The 26,479-nt window shown below is 48.9% G+C and overlaps 2 pseudogenes across 2 annotated transcripts in view; one reads left to right on the top strand and one right to left on the bottom strand.

Moving 5' to 3' along the window:
• The window catches only part of LOC147096341 (E3 ubiquitin-protein ligase TRIM69-like), a 189,828-nt pseudogene that overhangs the window by 60,716 nt on the left and 102,633 nt on the right, over positions 1–26,479 (bottom strand). The gene's annotated exons all lie outside the window — the stretch shown is intronic.
• Positions 2,837–26,374, top strand: LOC147096343 (zinc-binding protein A33-like; annotated as a pseudogene). Its single transcript, XR_015074598.1, has 6 exons — positions 2,837–3,326; positions 3,420–3,515; positions 3,603–3,836; positions 4,993–5,015; positions 5,113–5,228; positions 23,877–26,374. The product of XR_015074598.1 is annotated as a zinc-binding protein A33-like (transcript).

The raw sequence follows: 26,479 nt of genomic DNA, 5'->3' as shown, positions 1-26,479 counted from the left end.
CCCCGCTCTCCCCTCCTCCTCCTCCCCCCCCGCTCTCCCCTCCTCCTCCTCCCCCCCCCGCTCTCCCTCCTCCTCCTCCCCCCCCGCTCTCCCCTCCTCCCCTCCCCCCCCCGCTCTCCCCCTCCTCCTCCTCCCCCCCCGCTCTCCCCTCCTCCTCCTCCCCCGCTCTCCCCTCCTCCTCCCCCCCCGCTCTCCCCTCCTCCTCCCCCCCCGCTCTCCCTCCTCCTCCTCCCCCGCTCTCCCCTCCTCCTCCCCCCCGCTCTCCCCTCCTCCTCCCCCCCGCTCTCCCCTCCTCCTCCTCCCCCCGCTCTCCCTCCTCCTCCCCCCCCGCTCTCCTCCTCCTCCCCGCTCTCCCCTCCTCCTCCCCCCGCCTCCCCTCCTCCCCCCCGCTCTCCCCGCCTCCCGCTCTCCCCGCCTCCTCCCCCGCTCTCCCCTCCCTCCCCCCCCCGCTCTCCCTCCCTCCCCTCCTCCTCCCCCCCGCTCTCCCCTCCTCCTCCTCCCCCGCTCTCCCCTCCTCCTCCCCCCGCTGTCCCCTCCTCCTCCTCCCCCCCCGCTCTCCCCTCCTCCTCCTCCCCCCCCGCTCTCCCCTCCTCCTCCTCCCCCCCCGCTCTCCCCTGCTCCTCCCCCCCCCGCTCTCCCTCCCTCCCCTCCTCCCCCCCCCCCCGCTCTCCCCTCCTCCTCCCCCCCCCGCTCTCCCCTCCCTCCCCTCCTCCCCCCCCCCCGCTCTCCCCCTCCTCCTCCTCCCCCCCGCTCTCCCCTCCTCCTCCCCCCCGCTGTCCCCTCCTCCTCCCCCCCCCGCTCTCCCCCTCCCTCCTCCTCCCCCCTCCCTCCTCCCCCCCCGCTCTCCCCTCCTCCACCCCCGCTTGTCCCTTCCTCCTCCCCCCCGCTGTCCCCCCCGCTCTCCCCTCCCTCCCCTCCTCCTCCCCCCCCGCTCTCCCCTCCTCACCCGCTCTCCCCTCCTCCTCCCCCCCGCTGTCCCCTCCTCCTCCCCCCCCCGCTCTCCCCTGCTCCTCCCCCCCCCGCTCTCCCCTCCTCCTCCCCCCCCCCGCTCTCCCCTCCTCCTCCCCCCCCCCCGCTCTCCCCGCCTCCTCCCCCCCCCCGCTCTCCCCTCCTCCTCCCCCCCCGCTCTCCCCGCCTCCTCCCCCCCCCCCGCTCTCCCCGCCTCCTCCCCCCCCGCTCTCCCGCCTCCCGCTCTCCCCTCCTCCTCCCCCCCCTCCCTCCCCTCCTCCTCCCCCCGCTCTCCCCTCCCTCCCCTCACTCCTCCCCCCGCTCTCCCCTCCTCCCCTCCTCCTCCCCCCCCCCGCTCTCCCCTCCTCCTGCCCCCGCTCTCCCCTCCCTCCCCTCCTCCTCCCCCCCCCGCTCTCCCCTCCTCCTCCCCCCCCGCTCTCCCCTCCTCCTGCCCCCCCGCTCTCCCCTCCTCGCTCTCCCCTCCTCCTCACCCCGCTCTCCCCTCCTCCTCCTCCTCCTCACCCCGCTCTCCCCTCCTCCTCCTCCTCCTCACCCCGCTCTCCCCTCCTCCTCCTCCTCCTCCTCCTCCACCCCGCTCTCCCTCCTCCTCCTCCTCACCCCGCTCTCCCCTCCTCCTCCTCCTCCTCACCCCGCTCTCCCCTCCTCCTCCTCCTCCTCACCCCGCTCTCCCCTCCTCCTCCTCCTCCTCACCCCGCTCTCCCCTCCTCCTCCTCCTCACCCGCTCTCCCCTCCTCCTTCTCCTCCTCACCCCGCTCTCCCCTCCTCCTCACCCCGCTCTCCCCTCCTCCTCCTCCTCCTCACCCCGCTCTCCCTCCTCCTCCTCCTCCTCACCCCGCTCTCCCCTCCTCCTCCTCCTCCTCACCCCCGCTCTCCCCCTCACCCCGCTCTCCCCTCCTCCTCCTCCTCCTCACCCCGCTCTCCCCCTCACCCCGCTCTCCCCTCCTCCTCCTCCTCCTCACCCCGCTCTCCCCCTCACCCCGCTCTCCCCTCCTCCTCCTCACCCCGCTCTCCCCTCCTCCTCCTCCTCACCCCGCTTCCTCCTCCTCACCCCGCTCTCCCCTCCTCCTCCTCCTCACCCCGCTCTCCCCTCCTCCTCCTCCTCACCCCGCTCTCCCCTCCTCCTCCTCCTCCTCACCCCGCTCTCCCCTCCTCCTCCTCCTCACCCCGCTCTCCCCTCCTCCTCCTCCTCACCACCCCGCTCTCCCCCTCCTTTTCCCCACCCCACTCCTCCTCATTACCCGTTGCCATGACGCCCTCGCTTCCCCCGAGTGAATAATAACAAGAAGAATCCAAAGTTTGAAATAAACCCCCGAGTATAAAACCAGGCGGCGGCCGCCGTGAGCCGCTCCAACTGGCCGAGACCAGAGCCCAGCGCGGCGTCACTGCCGCTCGGCCCCAACTCACTGCCCGAGCTCCGAGTCCGACTCCCACTGAGGCCCCGCCCAGGAACCCGCCCCACACTCTGAGTGACAGGCGCTCCGGCCAATCCGCTGCCCCGGGAGAGCCCCGCCCCGGGAACACGCCCCTCACGCTGAGTGACAGAAGCTCCGGCCAATCCGCTTCCCCGGGGAGAGCCCCGCCCCGGGAACCCGCCCCTCACTTTGAGTGACAGGCGCTCCGGCCAATCCGCTTCCCCGGGGAGAGCCCCGCCCCGGGAACCCGCCCCTCACTCTGAGTGAAAGGCGCTCCGGCCAATCCGCTTCCCCGGGGAGAGCCCCGCCCCGGAAACCCGCCCCTCAATCTGAGTGACAGGCGCTCCGACCAATCCGCTTCCCCGGGGAGAGCCCCGCCCCGGAAACCCGCCCCTCAATCTGAGTGACAGGCGCTCCGGCCAATCCGCTTTCCCCCGTGAATTTCATCGGGAAATCGCTGAACTGCGGATGTTCGGCAGCGCAGTAAACACGGAAACGGAAAGCGGTTTGAATCAGGAAGTGCTGAGGGTGAACATGGCTTCCAGACAACAGGCCGAGAGTTGGACCGAGGAGACAATTTGTCCCATTTGTCTGGATTTCTTCACCGATCCGGTAACACTGGAGTGTGGACACAACTTCTGCCGCTTCTGTATCACACGGTGCTGGGCGAAGAAGCGGATAAACTCCTGCCCGGAATGTAGAGAGGAGTTTTCGGGAAGAAACCTCAGGGTAAATCGGGCCTTAGCGAATCTGGCCGAGAAAGCGCGAAAATTAAAGCTGAATCCGAAAGAGAAGGAAAGTAAACTTCACTGTGAGGAACATCAGGAAGAACTGAAGCTGTTTTGTGAAACTGACAAGAAATTGATCTGTTACACTTGTACAGATGCGCGGGAACACAGAAAGCACCGCTTCATGCCCATTAAAGAAGCTGTTGGAATCTACAAGGTAAAAGGGAGCAGATTTGATCACCTGATTATTTTATCACATTTTCATGGTCTAACACTTTTTTATTCTGTGATTTTTCTCTCCCAATCCCAGGATCAGCTGAAATCTTCCTTAGATTCTCTCACAGAGAAGAAATCGGCGGCTCTAGAAACGGAGCGGCGGCAGAAACAGAAGATTTCCGAAATTAGGGTAAATCGCCCTTTGCTGATTTTCGAAATTTGATGCTTTTTCTTGTTCTTATTGCAGAAAAAATATTTTTCACATTTCATTTGGTAGGAACAGTCGAGCAGTCTGCAGACCCGCATCACATCCGAGTTCGCTAAAATGCACCAGATTCTCAGTGAGAAAGAGCAGCGTTTAATCAGAGATCTCAGGAAACAAGAGGGGAAGATTCTAAAAAAAATGGAGGAAAATCTTCGACAGATTCAAGAGAATTTAAATTCTATTCAGGAGAAACTCTCAAAGTTGCAGAAACAGATGGAGCAAAAAGATGAGCTGACATTTCTGAAGGTGAGGATTATATTTCAGTTTAGTTCAGTGAAAGTTCACAGTCACAAATTGACGGGCGAGAATTTTGACATAAATGCAGCATTTTCCCAATAATTCGTCACTGATTTAAACCGATCGATTGTTTTGTCTATCCGGGGCGGAGCTGCTATTTTCACCGAACTAATCGGCCTCCCACAATATCTACAGGATCCCGGGAATACCTGCAACCTACCCGGGAATGAGTTGCTGTGATCTTGATATTTAGTCTGTAATTATTTCTGTGGTGCCCAAGTTTAATAATCTCCTGAAACTCACATTCCAATCCAGTTCCAGTCCCATGTTGTGAGTGTGTGGGTGTGTCTGGTAGGGTGGGTGTGAGAGGCACTGTGTCTGGGAGTGACACTGATGTTGATTTCTAGTATCTGATACTCTAATAAGATTTTTCAACTATATCCTGTTTCTATCAGAAGCATTTAATAATTTTTCGTGTAATTTCTGATGGCCTGTTTTCAAATATGCCGCTCATAGAATTACACAGAATTTTACAGCACAGAGACCGGCCATTCGGCCCATCAGGTCAATGTCAGTGTTTATGCTCCACACGAGCCTCCTCCCACCTTACTTCATCTCACCCTATCAATATATCCTTCTGTTCCTTTCTCCCTCATGTACTGATCTCGCTCCCTTTTAAATACATCGGTGCTATTCTCCTCAACTTGTGGTAGCGAGTTCCACATTCTAAACACTCTGAGTAAAGAGATTTCTCCTCAATTCTCCTTTGGATTCATTACTGACTCTCTTATATTTATGACCCCTCGCTTTAGACTCCCCACAAGTGGAAACATCTTCTCTACATCTGCCCCATCGAATCCTTTCATAATGTTAAAGACCTCGCTCAGGTCACCTCTCAGTCTTCCCTTTTCTAGAGAATAATCTTTCCTGTTCACTCTTTCCTGTTAGTTGTACCCTCGCAGTTCTGGTATCATTCTTGTAAATCTCTTTTATACGTTCTCCTGTGCTTCTATATCCTTTTTGTAATATCCTCTTTCTACCTGTGTGTGGGCAGCAGTGAGAATTGGGAATTATCAGCAGCTTGGAACAATCTGGGTGTAATTTCTGCTGTCCGGATATAGACGCTCAGTCTCTGTCAACTCAGATTGTGTTTTATTTATTTCAGGAAGAAACTCGTCAGAAGAGGAGGTAGGCCATGCTCTTTACTGAAACTCTGCACAGTTTGGTAAAATAGCTCAGGAAAGTGTTTATGGTCAATTTATAACCAATTGTTTGATATTTGCAGGATTAGTGAGGACGAGAATAAACTGACATTAGTAGATACCGCCCTGACTATCGAAAAATTCAACGGCCCTTTACTATACGCAGTGTGTATAGAAATGTTGGATGTCATGAACCCAGGTAAAACTCATATAAGTTCCTTTGGCCTGATTTATATCTTATAATTTGATTCGTTATACATAAAAATATCATAGAAAGTATCTTTTAGTACTAAGTAGTTGCAAATGAACGCGGTTAAAAGCGGGCCTGGATGGAGTTAGTGTTATTCACGCACCAAATCCATGTTCTGAAAAGCATCGCCTTCAACTAGTCAGTTGAAAATGTCAGCTCCCCGAACATGACCAACACAGGGACCCTCAGATGAACCACAGCCTCCAGAACCCATCGATACTTTGCACACTTCAGCAACAGGAAACACCGCCCTTCCCAGCTGAACCTTTCCTCCTCTACAATACTCATCTCCTGATCCATCCCCATCTTGTGTGTCAAACTCATGTCTGTGACCAAGGTCAGGACAGGAAGTCTGGGAGCGAGGCTTTCTCTGCCTGTTGAGGGAGGAGTGGTGAGGGGTATAGAGTTAGCTGGTGCTCACTGTGGACCTGGGGAGCAAGCACTGGATTGCTGAAAGTGTCACCAAGGCTTATTCTCTCAATTGCCTTGAATCATTCCACTCGCCCTAGACAATTATGGCTTATACATCCAGGGATAGTTTCAGGGTAGAGGTATGACAATGGTGCATCACATTGAATAACCGCTGGTGCTTTGCCTCCATGTGCGGCCCCGTATGAAGCCTATTTGTTTGCATGGACCAGTCTGGAGATATCTGGAGGTTAAGATATTGGCCAATATTTTCTTGTCCGCATTGAGGAGGGATTTAATTTTCTACGGTGAGCAATGGTGGTGACCTTTCTCTTCATATGTATTAACATGATTGTGACTAAGTTAAGTGTGTCTGTGTCCTTGTCTCCAGCACATAGTGCGGGGTTTCAGTAGCGGGAGAGTAAGTTCCGCGATTAGGACCTTGTAAAACTCGGTAGGGGACCTATTAGTTGGCGTGGGACCAGGTCACTAGTTTTCCCAGATTGCTCCGGCTGCTTGTTCTAGTGCCCTGTGTCCACTGGAAGCTTGTCCCGTTGGGAGTGAAGAGCACAGTTTAGGTCTCCACTCATGGTTACTGTGCTGTCCATACGTGGGGCGAGTGTGAGGATTGCTGATGTGGGGAATGTGGGGACACCTCATTCAGGACACAGAACTGACGCATCACTTTGAATTCTCCTGTTATTCGAGATTCTTTAGGGTGGAGCGGCCTCCTTCTCCAGGAATGCGTGTCTCAGAGTAATGGGAAGGTTCCTGTTGATTAGTGTGACTATCCTCTGCTCTTGGGTCAGTAGAAAGCGGCCAGCATTGGTCCCACCCACTCACTCACAAACTTGGTGTGTTCTGAGGGTGGTGAGGAGGATCTCCTGTAGAGATGGTGCTTCCACCTGTTCTTTTATGTCGGTCAGTTTTGTTTTGTCTGATTATGTGCTGGAATCTGTTGAGATTCGTGGATATAATTTGATTGATGGACTGTATTCAGGGTGATGTCGGTTTGTTGTCTCCAGGGTGTATTTTCCTCTTGTGGGTGTCTCTGAATCTGGGGCCTGCCCGATTGTACCAGTTTTGTTTGAGTTCCTGTCCAGGCTGCTGTTCAGACTGATCGAGTTGTGGGCCACAGCTGCTTCATCCTCTTTTTTTCCTCTACTTTTTCCCTTGAATTATTTATTCACTGCCCTTCCTTACCTTTTCCCCTGTGGCAGCTCGTTTCCTCACTCCATCTGTGGGATGTGTTCTTCATCCAGTTAGGTGTTTGTCCCCTAATACGCTAAATATACATTGGCTTTTTACAGAATAATCTGTATTAAGACCCCTTTAAACGAGCTTGAAAACGAGGAAATAATGAGTGAACCGTTTAGTACTTTTCAATCATATTAAACCACCCAATACATAGTGACTGAGATTACTGGTACAGACAGATCATACAGTGACCGTGAGATTACTGGTACAGATAGATCATACAGTGACCGTGAGATTAGTGGTACAGACAGATCATACAGTGACCATGAGATTACTGGTACAGACAGATCATACAGTGACCATGAGATTACTGGTACAGACAGATCATACAGTGACCATGAGATTACTGGTAGAGACAGATCATACAGTGACCGTGAGATTACTGGTACAGACAGATCATACAGTGACCATGAGATTACTGGTACAGACAGATCATACAGTGACCATGAGATTACTGGTAGAGACAGATCATACAGTGACCGTGAGATTACTGGTACAGACAGATCATACAGTGACCGTGAGATTAGTGGTACAGACAGATCATACAGTGACCATGAGATTACTGGTACAGACAGATCATACAGTGACCATGAGATTACTGGTACAGACAGATCATACAGTGACCATGAGATTACTGCTACAGACAGATCATACAGTGACCGTGAGATTACTGGTACAGACAGATCATACAGTGACCGTGAGATTAGTGGTACAGACAGATCATACAGTGACCATGAGATTACTGGTACAGACAGATCATACAGTGACCGTGAGATTACTGGTACAGACAGATCATACAGTGACCATGAGATTACTGGTAGAGACAGATCATACAGTGACCGTGAGATTACTGCCACAGACAGATCATACAGTGACAGTGAGATTACTGATACAGACAGATCATATATTGACCGTATGATTCCTGGTACAGACAGATCACAGATTCTAGAATGGTGCCCGCGATTGGAAAGTTGCAAATGTATCCCCACTATTAAAGATAGTTGGGAGAGAGAAACCTGGGAATTACAGACGATTTAGCCTGACGTCAGTATGAGGAAAAATGCTGGAATCTATTATAAACGATGTGGTAACAGGGCACTTAGAACATAATAATAGGATTGGGTCGAGTCAACACGGATTTATTGAAGGGAAATCGTGTTTGCCAAATCTGTTAGTGTTTTTTGATGATGTATCTAGCAGAATAAATAAGTGGGAACCAGCAGATGTGGTGTATTTGGAATTAAAAAGGCATTCGATAAGGTGCCTTAACCAAAATGAGGGCTCAAGGGATTGGGGCTAATATAGTAGCATGGATTGAGGATTGGTTTACTGGACAGAAATCAGAGAGTAGAAATAAATGGTTCATTTTCGTGTTGGCAATCTGTAACTAGTCAGGTACCGCAAGGATCAGTGCTTGGGCCTCAGCTGTTCACAATCTACATCAATGATTTGGATGAGAGGACCAAATGCAATATATCCAAGTTTGCTGATGATACAAAGCTGGGTGGGAATGTAAGTTGTGAGGAGGATGCAAGGAGGCTTTAAGTGGATATAGACAGGCTAAGTGAGTGGGCAGCAACATGGCAAATGAAATATAATGTGGACAAATGTGAAGTTATTCACTTTGGTAGGAAAATAGCAAAGCAGCTTATTTTATAAATGGTGAGGGATTGTGAAATGTTGGTGCTCATTGGGACCTGGGTGTCCTTGTACACGGAATCACTAAGGAAGTGGTACTCGGTAAAATAATGGGACTCAAGGCGGATAAATCGCCTGGACCTGATGGCTTACATCCAAGGGTCTTGAGGGAAGTGGCGGTAGGGATTGTGGATGCATTGGTAATAATCTTCCAAAACTCCCTGGACTCAGCAAAGGTCCCAGCAGACTGGAAAACTGCTAATGTAACACCCTTATTTAAAAAGGGCAGTAGACAGAAGGCTGGAAACTATAGACCGGTTAGCCTAACATCTGTGGTAGGTAAAACTTTGGAGTCCATTATTAAGGAGACAGTAACAGGACATTTGGATAATCATAGTTTAATAAGACAAAGTCAGCATGGTTTTATGAAGGGGAAGTCATGTTTGACAAATTTGCTGGAGTTCTTTGAGGAAGTAACATACAGGGTGGATAAAGGTGAACCAGTGGACGTAGTGTATTTAGACTTCCAAAAGGCATTTGACAAGGTGCCACACAAAAGATTGTTGCTTAAGATAAAAAATCACGGGATTGGGGGTAATATTCTGGTATGCATAGAGGATTGGCTATCTAACAGAAGGCAGAGAGTTGGGATAAATGGTTCATTCTCAGACTGGCAATCAGTAACCAGTGGTGTTCCGCAGGGGTCAGTGCTGGGTCCCCAACTCTTTACAATCTATATTAACGATTTGGAGGAGGGGACCGAGTGTAACATATCAAAGTTTGCAGATGATACTAAGATGGGAGGGAAAGTAGTGAGAGAGGAGGACATAAAAAACCTGCAAGGGGACATAGACAGGCTAAGTAAGTGGGCAGAGACTTGGCAGATGGAATACAATACTGGAAAGTGTGAGGTTATGCACTTTGGCAGGAAAAATCGTAGAGCAAGTTATTATCTTAATGGCAAGAAACTGGAAAGTACTGAAGTACAAAGGGATCTGGGGGTCCTGGTGCACGAAACTCAAAAGGTTAGTATGCAGGTGCAGCAAGTGATTAAGAAGGCCAATGGAATGTTGGCTTTCATTGCTAGGGGGATAGAATATAAAAATAGGGAGGTATTGCTTCAGTTGTACAAGGTATTGGTGAGGCCGCACCTGGAATACTGCATACAGTTTTGGTGTCCATACTTAAGAAAGGACATACTTGCTCTCGAGTCAGTACAAAGAAGGTTCACTCGATTAATCCCGGGGATGAGGGGATGGACATATGAGGAGAGGTTGAGTAGATTGGGACTCTACTCATTGGAGTTCAGAAGAATGAGAGGCGATCTTATTGAAACATATAAGATTGTGAAGGGGTTGGATCGGGTGGATGCGGGGAGGATGTTCCAGATGATGGGTGAAACTAGAACTAGGGGGCATAGTCTTAGAATAAGGGGCTGCTCTTTCAAAACTGATTTTTCGGTACGCCTAGTGCGGCTCCTGGCATGCTCTTCTATACTCCTCATTGAACCAGGGTTGATCCCCTCGTTTGATGGTAATGGTAGACTGAGGGATATGTCGGGCCATGAGGTTACTGATTGTGGTGGAATACAATTCTGCTGCTGCTGATGGCCCACAGCACCTCATGGATGCCCAGTTTGGAGCTGCTTGATCTGTTCTGAATCTATCCCATTTAGCACGGTGGTAGTGCCACACAACACAATGGAGGGTGCCCTCAGTGTGAAGATGGGACTTCGACTCCACAATGACTGTGCAGTGGTCACTGCTGCCAATGCTGTCATGGACAGATGCATCTGAGACAGGTAGTTTGGTGAGGACGAGGTCAAGTAGGTTTTTCCCTCATGTTGGTTTTCTCACAACCTGTCACAGGCCCAGACTGGCAGTTATGTCCTTCAGGACTTGGCCAGCTCGGTCAGTAGAGGAGCTACTGAGGCACTCTTGGTGATGGACATTGAAGTCCCCCACCCAGAGTACATTCTGTGCCCTTGCTACTCTCAGTGCTTCTTCCAAGTGGTGTTCAACATGGAGGAGAACTGATTCATCAGCTGAGGGAGGGCGGTAGGTGTTAATCAGCAGGAGGTTTCCTTCACCTTGCTTTACCTAAAGCCATGAGACTTCATGGGGTCCGGAGTCAAGATTGAGGACTCCCAGGGTCAATCCTTCCCTACTGTATACCACTGTGCCGCCACTCCTGGTGGGTCTGTCCTGCCGGTGGGACAGGAAATGTCCAGGGATGGTGATGGAGGAGTTTGGGACAGTGGCTGAAAGGTATGATTCTGTGAGTATGAGAATGTCAGGCTGTTGCTTGACTTGTCTGTGGAACAGCTCTCCCAATATTGGCACAAGTCCCCAGATGTTCGTGAGAAGGACTCTGCAGGGTCGACTGGGCTGGGTGTGCCACTGTCATGTCCGTAGCCGGTACCGATGTCAATGCTGGGTGGTCCATGTGGTTTTATCTGGGGTATTTATGGAAATACTAAAGGAATATGTCTCCACAGGTTGAGATACAGCCCTTGCTGTTAGCCTTTGTTTTTATAATTCACTGCGGATGTTCTAACATATCAAAATATGTATTCAAAAAAACAACGAACATGTAATTTATAACAATCTTACAGTCCCTGCCTCGTATCTCAGTCTCTGGAGTTCCATTAATTCTCTCAGCTTTTCTCACAGACTGACTGTCGCTTTGCTAACAAGGCTTGTTAAAGTCTGCACCTTTTAATATTTGGTCAAGCAGGCCCAAGGCCTCTTTCTTCCATTTTAAAATCTAACCGGGTCTACCCAAGGCATATTACACTGGTTTATAAACATGATTATTCAAGAATCGGCGAGCATTGACTAACAGTTACATAATACCAACCTAAACCTACAACTAATAATGTTTACTTCATTTCGTCCATGTTGCTAGTGGGAATCTGAAATGGGGATTTCTCAGGATTCTTACACTGGTACAGACAGATACTCACTGGAGGACTTATCAGGAACAGTTGTAAGCGTGTAGCTCTCATCTCCTTACGCTGCTCGAAGCTTGAAGTCCAAGTCCCTCTGAGCTTTTGGGTGTTGTTCCATTTATCGACCCCGCCCATAAAACTGGCCCCGCCGCCAGATCGGGATAATGAGCCTGGCGAGTTTCCACTGATTGTGCCCGTTTGAGGAAGCTCTTGAAATTGAACTCATTTTTAGGGGCACAGGCACTAGTAGGCACGTTTTAACAGTTTTTAAATATTAAAGAATATTAAATTTACGAAGAAACCGACCAGTGTACTAGTGTACACCAGTGAAACTGGTAAATGGTTCAATACAGTTTTTTAAGTCATTTTCAGTGAATTTAATTCAGATTAATCACGGTGGAGGTCTAGACACTCTTAATAAAATGCTTGTTTTTTGTGACCATAGAATGATACAGAACAAAAGGAGGCCATTCGGCCCATCTTTGGTAGTGCTATCCTATTAATCCCAGTCCCCTGCTCTTTCCCCACAGCCTCGTCATTTTTTCCCTTGAACTATTGATCCAATACTCTTTAGAATGTTACTATTGAATCTGCTTCCACTGCCCTTTCAGGAAGCGCGTTCCAGATCACAACAACTCGCTGTGTAAAAAATGTTTCCTCATGTCGCCTCTGGTTCTTTGGCCAATCACCTTCAATCTGTGTCCTTTGGTTACCAACCCTTCTGCCATTCGAAACAGTTTCTCCTTATTTACTCGATCATAAACATTCATGATTTTGAACACGTCTGTCAAATCTCCTCTTAACCTTCTCTGCTCTGAGGAGAACAACCCCAGTTTCTCCAGTCTCTCCACGTGACTGAAGTCCCTCATCCCGGGTACCATTCTACTAAATTTCTTCTGCACCCTGTCCAAGGCCTTGACATCCTTCCTAAAGTGTGGTGCCCAGAATTGAACACAATCCTCCAGCTGAGGCCAAACCAGTGTTTTATAAAGATTTTGCTTAACCTTCTTGCTTTTGTACTCTATTCCTGTATTAATAAAGCCAAGGATCCCATATTATTTTAACAGCCTTCTCAACTTGTCCTGCCACTTTCAAAGATGTATGTACATACACCCCCAGGGGTCTCTTTGTTCCTGCACACCTTTAAAATTGTACCATTGAGATCATATTGCCTCTCCTCATTCTTCCTACCAAAATATCATTAAACACTTCTCTGCATTAAATTTTGTCTATCATTTGTCTGACCGTTTCATCAGTCTGTCTATGTCCTTCTGAAGTCTGTTACTATCCTCCTCAATATTTACAACATTTACGAGTTTCATATCGTCCAACAACTTTGAAATGATGCCTTGTATACCCAACTCCAGGTCATTAATATAGTGTCCGCGTATCAATAACACACGGACTGCAGGAGAACGGTAATACAGGAAACTTTGTGCTATCCAGAAGTTGAATGTCCGGCAACTTTGATCTAACGGCAGAAAGCAGCAGCCGTTTTGGTTAGGTTTTTTTTTCTCCTAGCATTCTTTTCACAGGCAGGCTCTAGAAAGCGTCTCTGTATCTTAGCAACAGCTTCAGAGACGCTTCCAAGCAGGCCGAGTGTTTACAAGCTGTTGCTCAGCAACAGTGTTTGGGCAGGCTCTAGAAAGCGTCTCTGTATCTTAGCAACAGCTTCAGAGACGCTTCCAAGCCACGGGCCGAATGTTTACAAGCTGTTGCTGAGCAAGTGTTTGTGGTCAGATACTGCGATGAAAAGCTCCTATCTGATAACATTGACGCTGGTCTATCCGGAGCTTTTAAAAAAACGGCAGTAGCTCGGTCCCATGGGTGCCGGATAGCACAAAGTTTCCTGTAACAGGTATTTACTGAACAGAGGGTATGCTGGAACTGAAAGTACAGAAGTCTGCTATGGCTTTATATACAGGTGTGGTCACTGCCGGTACTGCAGTATAAAAGCAGTTCTCCCTTAAAGGTACATACACAACAATTCCCCTTTTAGATAAACAGTACATAACATTCATTTAACAAGTAAATAATAACTAATTACAATTACAATTTTCTTGTACTATATACATCAGCTGAAAGTAATCATTTATAAATTCAGTTTTTGAGGAGGCTTCCTGATCCTGTCTGGATAGCGCCTTTCTCGAGTATCCTGTTCTTGCGGCGGAGTCGATTCTGGCTCATTGTCATTGGTTGGTTCATCAGCTTCCAATACCACTGATTCTGAGGTAGACGCAATCTGTACTTCGGGTTCATCACCAGGTGCGCCTGCTCGTGGTATGGGTTTGACTTGTTCCTGTGACTCTAGAATCTGGTCAGCATGGCGTCTCACGATGCTCTCTCCAACGTCCACTGTGTACATTAGTGGTCCCTGCCATGTGCATATCGTTCCTGGCTGCCATTTTTCTGTTCGGTAGTCACAGGGCAACCAGTCTTGGCCCATCTTGAAGCTCCTGGTTGGCTTTTCATTGATGTGCTGGAATTGCTTATTCTCAACATCTCGTCTTATGTTTGGTTTGAGCAAGTCCAGACGACATCTTAACCCGCGGTTAAAGAACATCATGGCTGGAGTTTGGTTGGTGACTGCATGTGTCGCATTTCAGTAAGCAAACAAGAAATTATCCACCTTGTGTTGCAGTGGTATGTTGTCATTATACATCGCCTTTATTGCTTTTTTAAAGGTTTGAACAAACCTCTCAGCCAATCCATTTGTGGCTGGATGATATGGGGCGGATGTGTAATGCTTTACCCCATTATTCCTCAAAAACCTCCGGAAATCCTCGGACACAAACTGCGGTCCATTGTCGGAGCAAATCTGTTCTGGCAAGCCATTCCTTGCGAAGATGGTCCGTAGGACTGCAATAGTTTTCGCCGTGGTGGTGGAGGACATTTTGATGACCTCTGGCCATTTCGAATGTGCATCCACGGCGATTAAAAACATTGAGTCCATAAATGGACCAGCAAAATCAAAGTGTACCCGTTGCCATGGAGATGAGGGCCACTCCCATGGGTGTAGCGGGGCCTGTGGTGGAGCGTTTTGGACTTTCTGGCATCCTGTGCATCTCTTGGTCATTTCTTCGATTTCTTTATCGATTCCCGGCCACCACACAAATGCCCTGGCTAGGCTCTTCATTTTCACCCCTCCCGGATGACCCTCATGAAGCTCATTGAGCACTCTTTCTCTCAACTTGGGTGGAATTACCACTCGGGATCTACACATCAAGGTCCCCCGGCACACTGACAGCTGTTCTCTCCTTGGCGAGAATGCTGACAACAGTGAGTCGCCATGTGCTGGCCATCCCTTCACCGTTAAATCATAGACCCGAGAGAGTGTCAGGTCATTTCTGGTTTCCTTTTCTATACTTGAGTTTGTAACAGGTAGACATTCGACTATGGTTGAATGGAATATCTCAACAGGGTCCACTGCAGGTGCTTCCTCCACCGTAGGCAGTGGCAGGCGCGACAGTCCATCAGCATTTCCATGCTGTTTCGTGCCCTTGTACTCTATGTCGTATTGATGTGCCCCTAGAAAAAGGGACCATCTTTGCAGCCGTTGCGCCGTCATCACCGGAACGCCCTTCTTTGGGTTAAAGATGGAGACAAGAGGCTGGTGATCAATCAGTAAGGTGAATTTCTGCCCATGCAGATAGTGAATGAACTTCTTCACCCCCCCCCCCCCCCCCCCACACCAGGCTGAGGGCCTCCCTGTCAATCTGGGCGTAGTTACGCTCGGCTGAAGTTAACGAGCGTGACGCAAAGGCTATTGGCCTCTCTGAACCATCAAGGAATTTGTGCGACAGCACCGCTCCAATGCTGTAGGGAGACGCATCACACGCCAACCGAATTGGTAGTGATGGATTGTAGTGGGCCAATACTTCTTTTGAGGTGATTAGGCATTTACATTTCTGAAAGGCACGCTTACACTCATCACTCCATTTCCATGCTACTCCAGTTTGCAGCAGGGCGTTCAGCGGGTGCAGAATTGTAGACAAGTTTGGCAAGAACTTATGGTAGTAGTTCACCAGCCCGAGGAACGACCTCAGTTGTGACACATTTTCCGGTGCTGGAGCCTTGACTACTGCCTCAATCTTGTCTGTGGACTTATGTAACCCCTCTTCATCAATCACGTGACCACAATACGAGATTTGTTTCCTGAAAAACTCGCATTTGGGGCGGTTGGCTCGTAGCCCATATTCTTGTAATCTAGTGAGCACCTGCTCCAGGTTGGCAAGGTGTTCACTGTCATTTCCGCCCGTAACCAGGATGTCGTCCAAATAACACTGGGTCCCCGGGATCCCCTGCAGGACTTGTTCCATCGCCCTCTGCCAAATAGCCGGAGCTGATGCTACTCCGAATACCAGTCGGTTGTACTGGTAAAGACCTTTGTGAGTGTTTATCGTGAGGTATTTCCTAGATGCTTCTTCTACCTCAATTTGTAGATACGCTTGGGCCAGATCAATCTTCGTAAAGCGTTTCCCTCCAGATCGTGAGGTGAAAATATCTTCTATCCGTGGAAGTGGATATTGTACTGTGTGAAGGACTGGGTTCACAGTTACCTTAAAGTCACCACAGATGCGAACCTTCTTCAGTTCCCCAGGCCTGCTGCTCAATGACTTCTTCATTACAGGAACGATGGGTGTGGCCCACTCGCTCCAGTCCACCTTGGACAGCACACCTGAACGCTCCAAACTCTCCAGCTCTGCTTCGACGGCTGGGCAGATCGCATACGGTACCGGTCTGGCCTTAAAAAATTTTAGGTTTGCGTTATCTTCAATTTTTATCGTTGCCGTTACGCCTTTTAGAGTCCCCAGTCCTTGCTGGAACACCTCTTTCGCGTCAGTTACAATTTTTGACAGTCGTCCAGGTGTGACGTCGTCATCCTTTTTGTCAGCCACAGTTAGCGCCTGAATGGAATGCCAATCCAATTGTATTTTTCGGATCCATTCACGTCCCAATAATGGTGGTCCTCCATCTTGTAGTATATATAGATACAGTTCCTGTGTTTCCTTGTCGTTGTATTTAACGGGCACCCTTATTTTTCCTCTAGGGTAGACTTTTTGCCCCGTATATGTCTTCAAGACAATGGAAGTATCCTTCAAGGGAATGTGTGAGAATAGCCGCTCGTAGTCTCGTCGATTCATGACTGTTAGGACTGATCCTGTGTCCAATTCCATCTTTACTTGGGACCCTGCTATCATGAGGGTGACCCAAATGGTTCAGTGATCCTCCTTTGCGATCACGTTGTGTAACTTTAGACAACTTAGTCTCCTGCTCCCGGAGTCATTATCACTCTTCTGATCTTCTGAACTACTGTCCGTCATCTTTTGTACTTTCTTGTACTTTTCCTTAGTAGTTCTTTTAGTGTTGGTTTTCTTTCCTGACCTGCAGACTCGTGCTATGTGTCCCACTTTTCCACATTGCCTGCATAATTTGTCCTTAAACCAGCAATCCTTCTGGTCATGGGTTGTTCTGCCGCAGCGATAGCACTTTTCTGCTCCATATGCCATTTCATTAGCGCTATATTAAGAACATAAGAACATAAGCAATAGGAGCAGGAGTAGGCCAATCGGCCCCTCGAGCCTGCTCCACCATTCAATAAGATCATGGCTGATCTGATCCTAACCGCCAATCCACTATCACAGAACCATCTCCTGAATCTAACAGAATTAGACACACGAAATAGGCTACACGGCCCCTGGGCCCGCTCCGCTACCCACAGGGCCATGGCCGATCCGAACCTAGACTCATGTCCAAATTCCTGCCCGCTCCCCGTAACCTTTAATTCCCTTTACTTCTAGGAAACTGTCTATTTCTGTTTTAAATTTATGTAATGATGTAGCTTCTACAGCTTTTTGGGGCAGCATATTCCATGGACCTACCACCCTCTGAGTGAAGTAGTTCCTCCTCATCTCAGTTTTGAAAGAGCAGCCCCTTATTCTAAGACTATGCCCCCTAGTTCTAGTTTCACCCATCATCGGGAACATCTTCCCTGCATCCACCCGATCCAACCCCTTCACAATCTTATATGTTTCAATAAGATCGCCTCTCATTCTTCTGAACTCCAATGAGTAGAGTCCCAATCTACTCAACCTCTCCTCATATGTCCATCCCCTCATCCCCGGGATTAACCGAGTGAACCTTCTTTGTACTGACTCGAGAGCAAGTATGTCTTTTCTTAAGTATGGACACCAAAACTGTATGCAGTATTCCAGGTGCGGTCTCACCAATACCTTGTACAACTGAAGCAATACCTCCCTATTTTTATATTCTATCCCCCTAGCAATGAAAGCCAACATTCCATTGGCCTTCTTAATCACTTGCTGCACCTGCATACTAACCTTTTGAGTTTCGTGCACCAGGACCCCCAGATCCCTTTGTACTTCAGTACTTTCCAGTTTCTTGTCATTAAGATAATAACTTGCTCTATGACTTTTCCTGCCAAAGTGCATAACCTCACACTTTCCAGTATTGTATTCCATCTGCCAAATCTCTGCCCACTTACTTAGCCTGTCTATGTCCCCTTGCAGGTTTTTTATGTCCTCCTCACTCACTACTTTCCCTCCCATCTTAGTATCATCTGCAAACTTTGATATGTTACACTCGGTCCCCTCCTCCAAATCGTTAATATAGATTGTAAAGAGTTGGGGACCCAGCACTGACCCCTGCAGAACACCACTCGTTACTGACTGCCAGTCTGAGAATGAACCATTTATCACCACTCTCTGCCTTCTGTTAGATAGCCAATCCTCTATCCATGCCAGAATATTACCCCCAATCCCGTGATTTTTTATCTTAAGCAATAATCTTTTGTGTGGCACCTTGTCAAATGCCTTTTGGAAGTCTAAATACACTACGTCCACTGGTTCCCCTTTATCCACCCTATATGTTACTTCCTCAAAGAACTCCAGCAAATTTGTCAAACATGACTTTCCCTTCATAAAACCATGCTGACTTTGTCCTATTAAATGATGATTATCCAAATGTCCTGTTACTGTCTCCTTAATAATGGACTCCAAAATTTTACCTACCACAGATGTTAGGCTAACCGGTCTATAGTTTCCAGCCTTCTGTCTACTGCCCTTTTTAAATTAGGGTGTTACATTAGCAGTTTTCCAGTCTGCCGGGACCTTAGCCGAGTCCAGGGAGTTTTGGAAAATTATTACCAATGCATCCACAATCCCTACCGCCACTTCCCTCAAGACCCTAGGATGTAAGCCATCAGGTCCAGGTGATTTATCCGCCTTGAGTCCCATTATTTTACCGAGTACCACTCCCTTAGTGATTTTGGTCGTGTTTAGCTCCTCCCCCCCTTTAGCTCCCTGTTTGTCCAGTGTTGGGATATTCTTAGTGTCTTCTACTGTAAAGACTGATGTAAAATATTCATTCAGTGTTTTTGCCAGCTCCATATTTCCCACCATTAATTTCCCGGTCTCATCCTCTAAGGGACCAACATTTACTTTAGCCACCCTTTTTCTTTTTATATAACTATAAAAACTCTTACTATCTCTTTTTATATTTTTTGCTAATTTACTTTCATAATCTATCTTCCCTTTCTTAATCAATCTTTTTGTTATTTTTTGCTGTCTTTTAAAGTTTTCCCAGTCCTCTATCCTCCCACTAGATTTGGCTACCTTATATGCCCTTGTTTTTAGTCGAATACTATCCTTAATTTCTTTACTTAGCCACGGATGGCTGTCTTTTCTTTTACACCCTTTTCTTCTCAGTGGAATATATATTTTTTGGAAGTTGTAAAATAACTCCTTAAATGTACACCACTGATCATGTATCGTCTTACCCTTTAATCTATTTTCCCAATCCACTCTACTCAATTCCGCTCTCATACCTTCATAGTCTCCTTTATTCAAGCTTAGCACGCTTGTTTGAGATCCAACCTTCTCACCCTCTAATTGAATATGGAATTCAACCATGTTATGGTCACTCATTCCAAGGGGATCCTTTACTAGGACATTTTTAATTAATCCCATCTCGTTACACAGGACCAGATCTAAGGTTGCTTGCCCCCTGGTCGGTTCAGTTACATACTGCTCAAGAAACCCATCCCTAATACACTCAATGAACTCATCCTCAAGGCAGCCCTGTTCAATTTGATTTGTCCAATTAATATGATAGTTAAAATCCCCCATAATTATAGATGTTCCCTTATTACAAGCCTCAACTATTTCCTGATTGATACTCCGTCCAACAGAGTTGCCACTGTTCGGAGGCCTATAGACTACGCCCACTAGTGTTTTTTTCCCCTTATTATTCCTTACCTCCACCCAAACTGTTTCATTATCCTGATCTTTTGACCCAATATCATTTCTCTGTATTACAGTGATTCCTTCCTTTATTGACATAGCCACCCCACCTCCCCTTCCTTCCTGCCTGTCCTTCCTGATCGTTAAATAACCTGGTATGTTTAATTCCCAGGCATTGTCACCCTGCAGCCATGTTTCTGTAATGGCCACAAGATCATACCCATATGTAGTTATTTGTGCCATTAACTCGTCTATTTTGTTACGAATGCTACGTGCATTCAGATAGAGAACTTTCAAAGATGTTTTGTGACACTTAGTTCCTGCTTTTGCCCTTTTTATTACTTTACCTTTTACTCCATACCTTCTGCCCCTTCCTGACACGCTCTGGTTTTTAATTTCCCCACTGCTACCTAAGTCTATGACCTTCTCTGTTGTCATTTTTATTATTTGCTCTCTAGGAACCTCCCCCCCACTAGTTAGTTTAAAGCCCTCTCTACAGCCCTAGTTATATGATCCGCCAGGACTCTAGTCCCAGCACTGGCCAAGTGAAGCCCATCCCAACGGAACAGCTCCCTCCTGCCCCAGTACTGGTGCCAGTGTCCCAGGAAGCAAAACCCATTTCTCCCACACCAGTCTTTGAGCCACGCATTTAACTCTCTAATTTTATTTGTCCTAGCCAAATTCGCTTGTGGCTCAGGTAATAATCCAGAGATTATTACCCTTGTGGTTCTGCTTTTTAATTTGGCCCCTAGCTGCTCAAACTCCCTCAGCAGAACCTCCTTCCTTGTCCTATCTATGTCGTTGGTACCAACATGGACCATGACAACTGCATCCTCCCCCTCCCACTCCAAGTTTCTCTCCAGTCCAGAGGAGATGTCCTTAACCCTGGCACCGGGCAGGCAACACAGCCTTCGGGACTCTCGCTCTCGGCTGCAAAGAACTCTTATCTATCCCCCTAACGATACTATCCCCTACCACTACAACTTTTCTTTTAACTCCCCCCCACTTGAATGGCCCCCCGCTCCACGGTGCTGTGGCCAGGTTGCTCATCCTCCCCGCAGTCCCTGTTCCCATCCTCACAGGGAGTAAGAGCCTCGAACCTGTTGGACAAGTGCAAGGGCTGCAGCTCCTCCAACAATACCTCCTGGATCCCCGTACCTGCCTCACTTCTAGTCACACCATCCTGACCCTGGCCACGGACTACATCTGAATTAATTAATCTAATTGGCGTTATTCTTGTGGTTTCTGTTGTATTTCCACAGCTCCCCGTGCTGCTGCTTCGTAGGATACTGCAACGCTGAAAGCCTTTTCTAGCGTAAGGTCCTTTTCCAAAAGTAGTCGTTTCTGGGTTCCTTCACTCTGGAGCCCGCAGACAAACTTATCCCTTAAGGTATCTGCCAGTCCTGCTCTGAACTGGCAGTGTTTCGATAACTTGTGTAGTTCCGTAAGATAGTCAGCATTACTCTCGTCTTTGTGCTGGTTTCTTTTATGGAACTTGAATCTTTCTGCTATCAGCAGCGGTGTAGGGTTTAGATGTTCCTGTAAGATATTGACAATCTCATCAAAACTTTTCTCCATTGGTTTAGCTGGGGTAAATAAATTCCGCAATAGGCCGTACGTTCTCGCGCCCATCAGATTCAATAATACTGATGCCTTCTTTTCATCGGCCACCTCATTTGCCTTGCAATACATTTCAATTCTTTCCACATACGTGATCCAGTCTTCTATTTTGTTGTCGAAAGCAATGATGCTGCCACTCTTCGGCATCTTGGGTGGTTTAAAATGGCGCCTCCCGCGCTTTTCCTTCTTCCCCAATGGATTAAAATGGCGCCTCCCGCGCGTTTCCTTCTTCCCCAATGGATTAAAATGGCGCCTCCTGCGCTTTTCCTTCTTCCCCCTGCTGCCAATGCTGCTCTTAGCGTTCTAACTCATAATGGCGGCGACCCGCGGCTTCCTGCGCGTCTCTCTTTTGTTAATTAATTTTTCTTAACGCTGCCCGACTCTTGAGCACCGGCCGCGCCCTGTGCGCTCCACCCTCTCTCTCTTTCTTCCCAACGACGCTGCTCGGCCCCTTTGCAGAGCCACTCGATCGAGCTCTAGCCTGCCGCAGTCCGGGAAAGGTCAGCGCACTACCTGCTACCAGCCCGATTTGCTGGGACGCCTTGACTGGAGAACCAAGCCCAGCTCTCCACAGCTTCCCCTGCGATTCTCTGAACTCCGATGGATCACTGGGCGGTTGCCCGCGGTCGACGCCCGTTGCTCTGGCTTCGACCTCCAAGAAGCTTCTTTTCAGGGATGGATCCCCGTGAGGTGACGCAGTACTGCAGGTGAGTTTGAACCTGCTCGTCGCCACCATAGTGTCCGCGTATCAATAACACACGGACTGCAGGAGAACGGTAATAACAGGTATTTACTGAACAGAGGATATGCTGGAACTGAAAGTACAGAAGCCTGCTACGGCTTTATATACAGGTGTGGCCACTGCCGGTACTGCAGTATAAAAGCAGTTCTCCCTTAAAGGTACATACACAACAATTAATAGATATCAAAAGGAGCAGTGGTCCTAATAATGACCCAGGGATCACCACTGTATACTTCCCTCCAGTCTGAAAAACAACCATTCACCACTACTCGCTACTTTCTGCCCTTTAATCCTGTGAGCTTTAATTTTGATAACAAGTCTCTTATGTGGTACCTTGTTTTGAAAGTCTATATACACCACATCCACCTCACTACCTTCATCAACTCTCCCCGTTACTTCATCAAAGAACTCGATCACGTTAGTCAAACACGATTTGCCTTTAACAAATCTGTGTTGACTTTCATTTCCTCGCCCATACTTTCCCAAACGCTGATTAATTTTGTCCCAGATTATTGTCTCTACAACTTTCCCCACCACCGACGTTAGGCTGACTGGCCTGTAGTTGCCAGGTTTAGCCCTCTCCCCTTTTTAAAAGAGCGGTGTAACATTTGCAATCCTCCGGTCCTCTGGCACCGCCCCCAGATCTAAGGAGCATTGGAAGATTGTGGCCAGAACCTCCACAATTTCCACCCTTACTTCCACCAGTAACATAGGATGCATCCCATCCAGACCGGGGACTTTTCTACTTTGAGGAACACACACACACACATCTACCCATATACACCCAGCCACACAGAGTGACTTGCCTCAGTGAGTAATCTGGTAAGGAGTATGGAATGTGTTCAACCCCCAGGTATTTTAACCCCAGTTTGTGGTGCATTAAACTGGGAACAGTATTTAGTTGTACATTGAGGCTCCAGTTCCAGCTTTTGCTCATTTTAGTATTTATATCCCCACAGAATCCCACAGTGCGGAGGCGGGTGTAATGTTTGATATTTTCAGAAGCTGTGACCTCCCTCCCTGGAAGTCCCGGTGTTTTCTGCTGTTGTCAGATCCTCGTTTCCTCCCCTCAGGGCGGCTCTTTTCTCGAGTTGAAAAACAAAAAAATCAGTCAGAAAGGGGGATCTTGGTGAGAACATCTCTCCCCAATCCCCGGCCAGTCTCTCCCCCCAATCCCCGGCCAGTCTCTCCCCCCAATCCCCGGCCAGTCTCTCCCCCCGATCCCCGGCTAGTCTCTCCCCCCGATCCCCGGCCAGTCTCTCCCCCTGATCCCCGGCCAGTCTCCCCCTGCACCCCCCCCGATCCCCGGCCAGTCTCCCCATGCCCCCCCCCCGATCCCCGGCCAGTCTCTCCCCCCGATCCCCGGCCAGTCTCTCCCCCCGATCCCCGGCCAGTCTCTCCCCCCGATCCCCGGCCAGTCTCTCCCCCCGATCCCCGGCCAGTCTCTCCCCCCGATCCCCGGCCAGTCTCTCCCCCCGATCCCCGGCCAGTCTCTCCCCCCGATCCCCGGCCAGTCTCTCCCCCCGATCCCCGGCCAGTCTCTCCCCCCGATCCCCGGCCAGTCTCTCCCCCCGATCCCCGGCCAGTCTCCCCCGCCCCCCCGATCCCCGGCCAGCCTCCCCCCGCCCCCCCGATCCCCGGCCAGTCTCTTCCCCCCGATCCCTGGCCAGTCTCTCTCTAATCCCGGGTGAATCTCTCTAATTCTCTGCTTTTTCTCCCAGTGTCTGTGACCCTGGATGTGGAAACAGCGAATCCACGGCTCGAGGTGTCTGAGGATCTGAAGAGTGTGAGACTGGCCGGGACCCGGAGGAATCTCCCTGACAGCGGGAAGAGGTTTACAGTCTGGGCCTGTGTGCTGGGATCAGAGGGATTCACATCGGGGAGACAATACTGGGAGGTGGAGGTGGCGGGGAATCGGCGCTGGAGACTGGGAGTAGCCGCAGAGTCTGTGAAGAGGAAGGGAGGGGTCAGACTGAGCCCGGAGACTGGATTCTGGACCATCGAGCGGGATTATGATGATTTTTATGTAAACTCCTCCCCTGAATCCCCTCTCCCCGCCGGTTCGATCCCCGGGAAGGTGGGAGTTTATCTCAGTTATGAGTCCGGGACAGTTTCATTTTACAGCGCGGACACCAAGTCCCATCTCCACACCTTCACTGGGAATAAATTCACGGGGAAACTTTATCCTTTCTTTGTGACTTGGGATGTGAACCAAGTGTCTGAGAATCTGCTCCGGCTCCGATCCGGGTCTGGAAAAGGGGCGGGGCCTCGGGCCGGCCCGCATCATCCATGACGTCACAGTGACTTGACCCCGCGCCATTCGGGTCAGGAGCAGAGGTCAGGGGTCAGGAGTTAGAAAAGGTAATTTCCAAATTACACATTGTAAAATCCCAATGAGACTGTAAATACAACCAATAAAAATATAAAATGTCAGAAGAAGAAAGAAAGACTTACATTTCTATAGCGCCTTTCACGACCACCGGGCTTCCCAAAGCACTTTACAGCCAATGAAGTACTTTTTGGAGTGTAGTCACTGTTGTAATGTGGGAAACGCGGCAGCCAATCTGCGCACAGCAAGCTCCCACAGACAGCAATGTGATAATGACCAGATAATCTGTTTTTTGTTACGCTAATTGAGGGATAAATATTGGCCAAGACACCGGGGAAAACTCAAACACAAAAGCAAAATACTGCAGATGCTGAAAATCTGAAATAAACAGAGAAAATGCTGGAAATACTCAGCAGGTCAGGCAGCATCTGTGGAGAGAGAAACAGAGTTAACGTTTCAGGTCGATGACCCTTCCTCAGAACTCTTCTCTGAAATAGTGTCTTGGGATCTTTTACATCCACCTGAGAGAGCAGACAGGGCCTCGGTTTAAGGTCTCATCGAAAAGACACCTCCGACAGTGCGGCGCTCGCTCAGTACTGCACTGGAGTGTCAGCCTAGATTGTTGTGCTCATGTCTCTGGAGTGGGACTTGAACCCACAACTTTCTGACTCAGGAAGCGAGAGTGCGACCAACTGAGCCACTGGCTGACACTGTAATAAAAACAAAGACTAAAATAAAAAGTAAAACCGACAGCAACTCCATCCCAGCCCTTTCTCATCACTGCCCCACTCCTTTATATTAAAAAGCAGGTATAAGTTGTGCTCTCAAAATGAGGACATTCCTCAGTTCATCAGCACCATTAGTGATGAGAAATACACAAACTATCTCTCTTCAAGATGACGGGGAGTTTGCAAATCTTCGGTTTAACGGGCTGAATGTTCACTTTTACTGCGGTGCGGGCTGTAAAACGGGCGGCCGATCCGCTAACGCTTGTTGTGGTAAAAGTGAAAATTCACCCCAGAGTGTTTGACATTCCCACGCAGTTGATTGTAGTGCCACTTTCAGCCAGGAGATGGGGATGGCGAGCTGTACAAAGAGCTGTAAAGTTTTACAGTGCAGTATCACCACCTGCTGGTGGAAACCGGTACTGAGGGAATATCAAAAACTGCTGAAACACTCGGCTGATCAGACAATTCAGGCAGGACCTTCCTTCAGAACTGAAAGATGAAGGGATCAGAAAAAAGGGAAAATAAACACGAGCCTAGAATTCCCTCTTCCGTGCTCCTGGCACACACCGAGTCCCTGTCGGGAAAACCCGTATCCCGGTTTGTCCAATGTTCAAAAAGCACAGGTTGGGATTGTAGAATTTCCCAATATGGGCTCTTGCTGTGTGTCAGGAGAGCGGAATTCCAAAATCTGGGCCTGTATTCCGAGTACAGAGAGGAGATTAATCAGTTAAAAAATCTCTGAAGTGGGTGCTGAAGACATGAAATTTATTTCCCGCGGGTGCCTGGGAGATACTTTGGTCAAAAGTGAATGGAAACTAGTGACTGGATTATGCTAGGCAGCGCCCTAGGTATGTGTCCGACCGTTACTTCACCCCTTGGTCCTGGATTTGAATCAAACAACAACAAATTGCATTTATATAGCACCTTAAACATAGTAAAATGACCCAAGGCGCTTCACAGGAATGTTATCAAACCAAATCTGACACTGAGCTTGGTCAAAGAGGTAGGTTTAATGTAATGTCCATGTAATGTAATTAGCGCCACAGTCACTCGGAGGAATGCCGGGGTTCGATGAACAGACTGTGACTATCTTCTTGTTCAGTATTACTTCTTTGTACTGGATGTTTAATGCATAATAAACCTGTTTTACTGATACACAATATACCTGGACCCAGAGTGCTTTGTGTAGTCACGGAGAAATTATTCTAAAGTCCTTTTAAAAGCTACATCATCCCTCAGTCTTCTCTTATCTGGAGAAAAGAGCCCC

This window comes from Somniosus microcephalus, unplaced genomic scaffold, assembly GCF_052327205.1.
Source record: "Somniosus microcephalus isolate GS21.2 unplaced genomic scaffold, FLI_Smic_1.0 unresolved_chr1, whole genome shotgun sequence".
Lineage (NCBI taxonomy): Eukaryota > Metazoa > Chordata > Chondrichthyes > Squaliformes > Somniosidae > Somniosus > Somniosus microcephalus.
The sequence above is the reverse complement of the archived record's forward strand: the minus strand, read 5'-3'. Positions and strand labels throughout refer to the sequence as shown.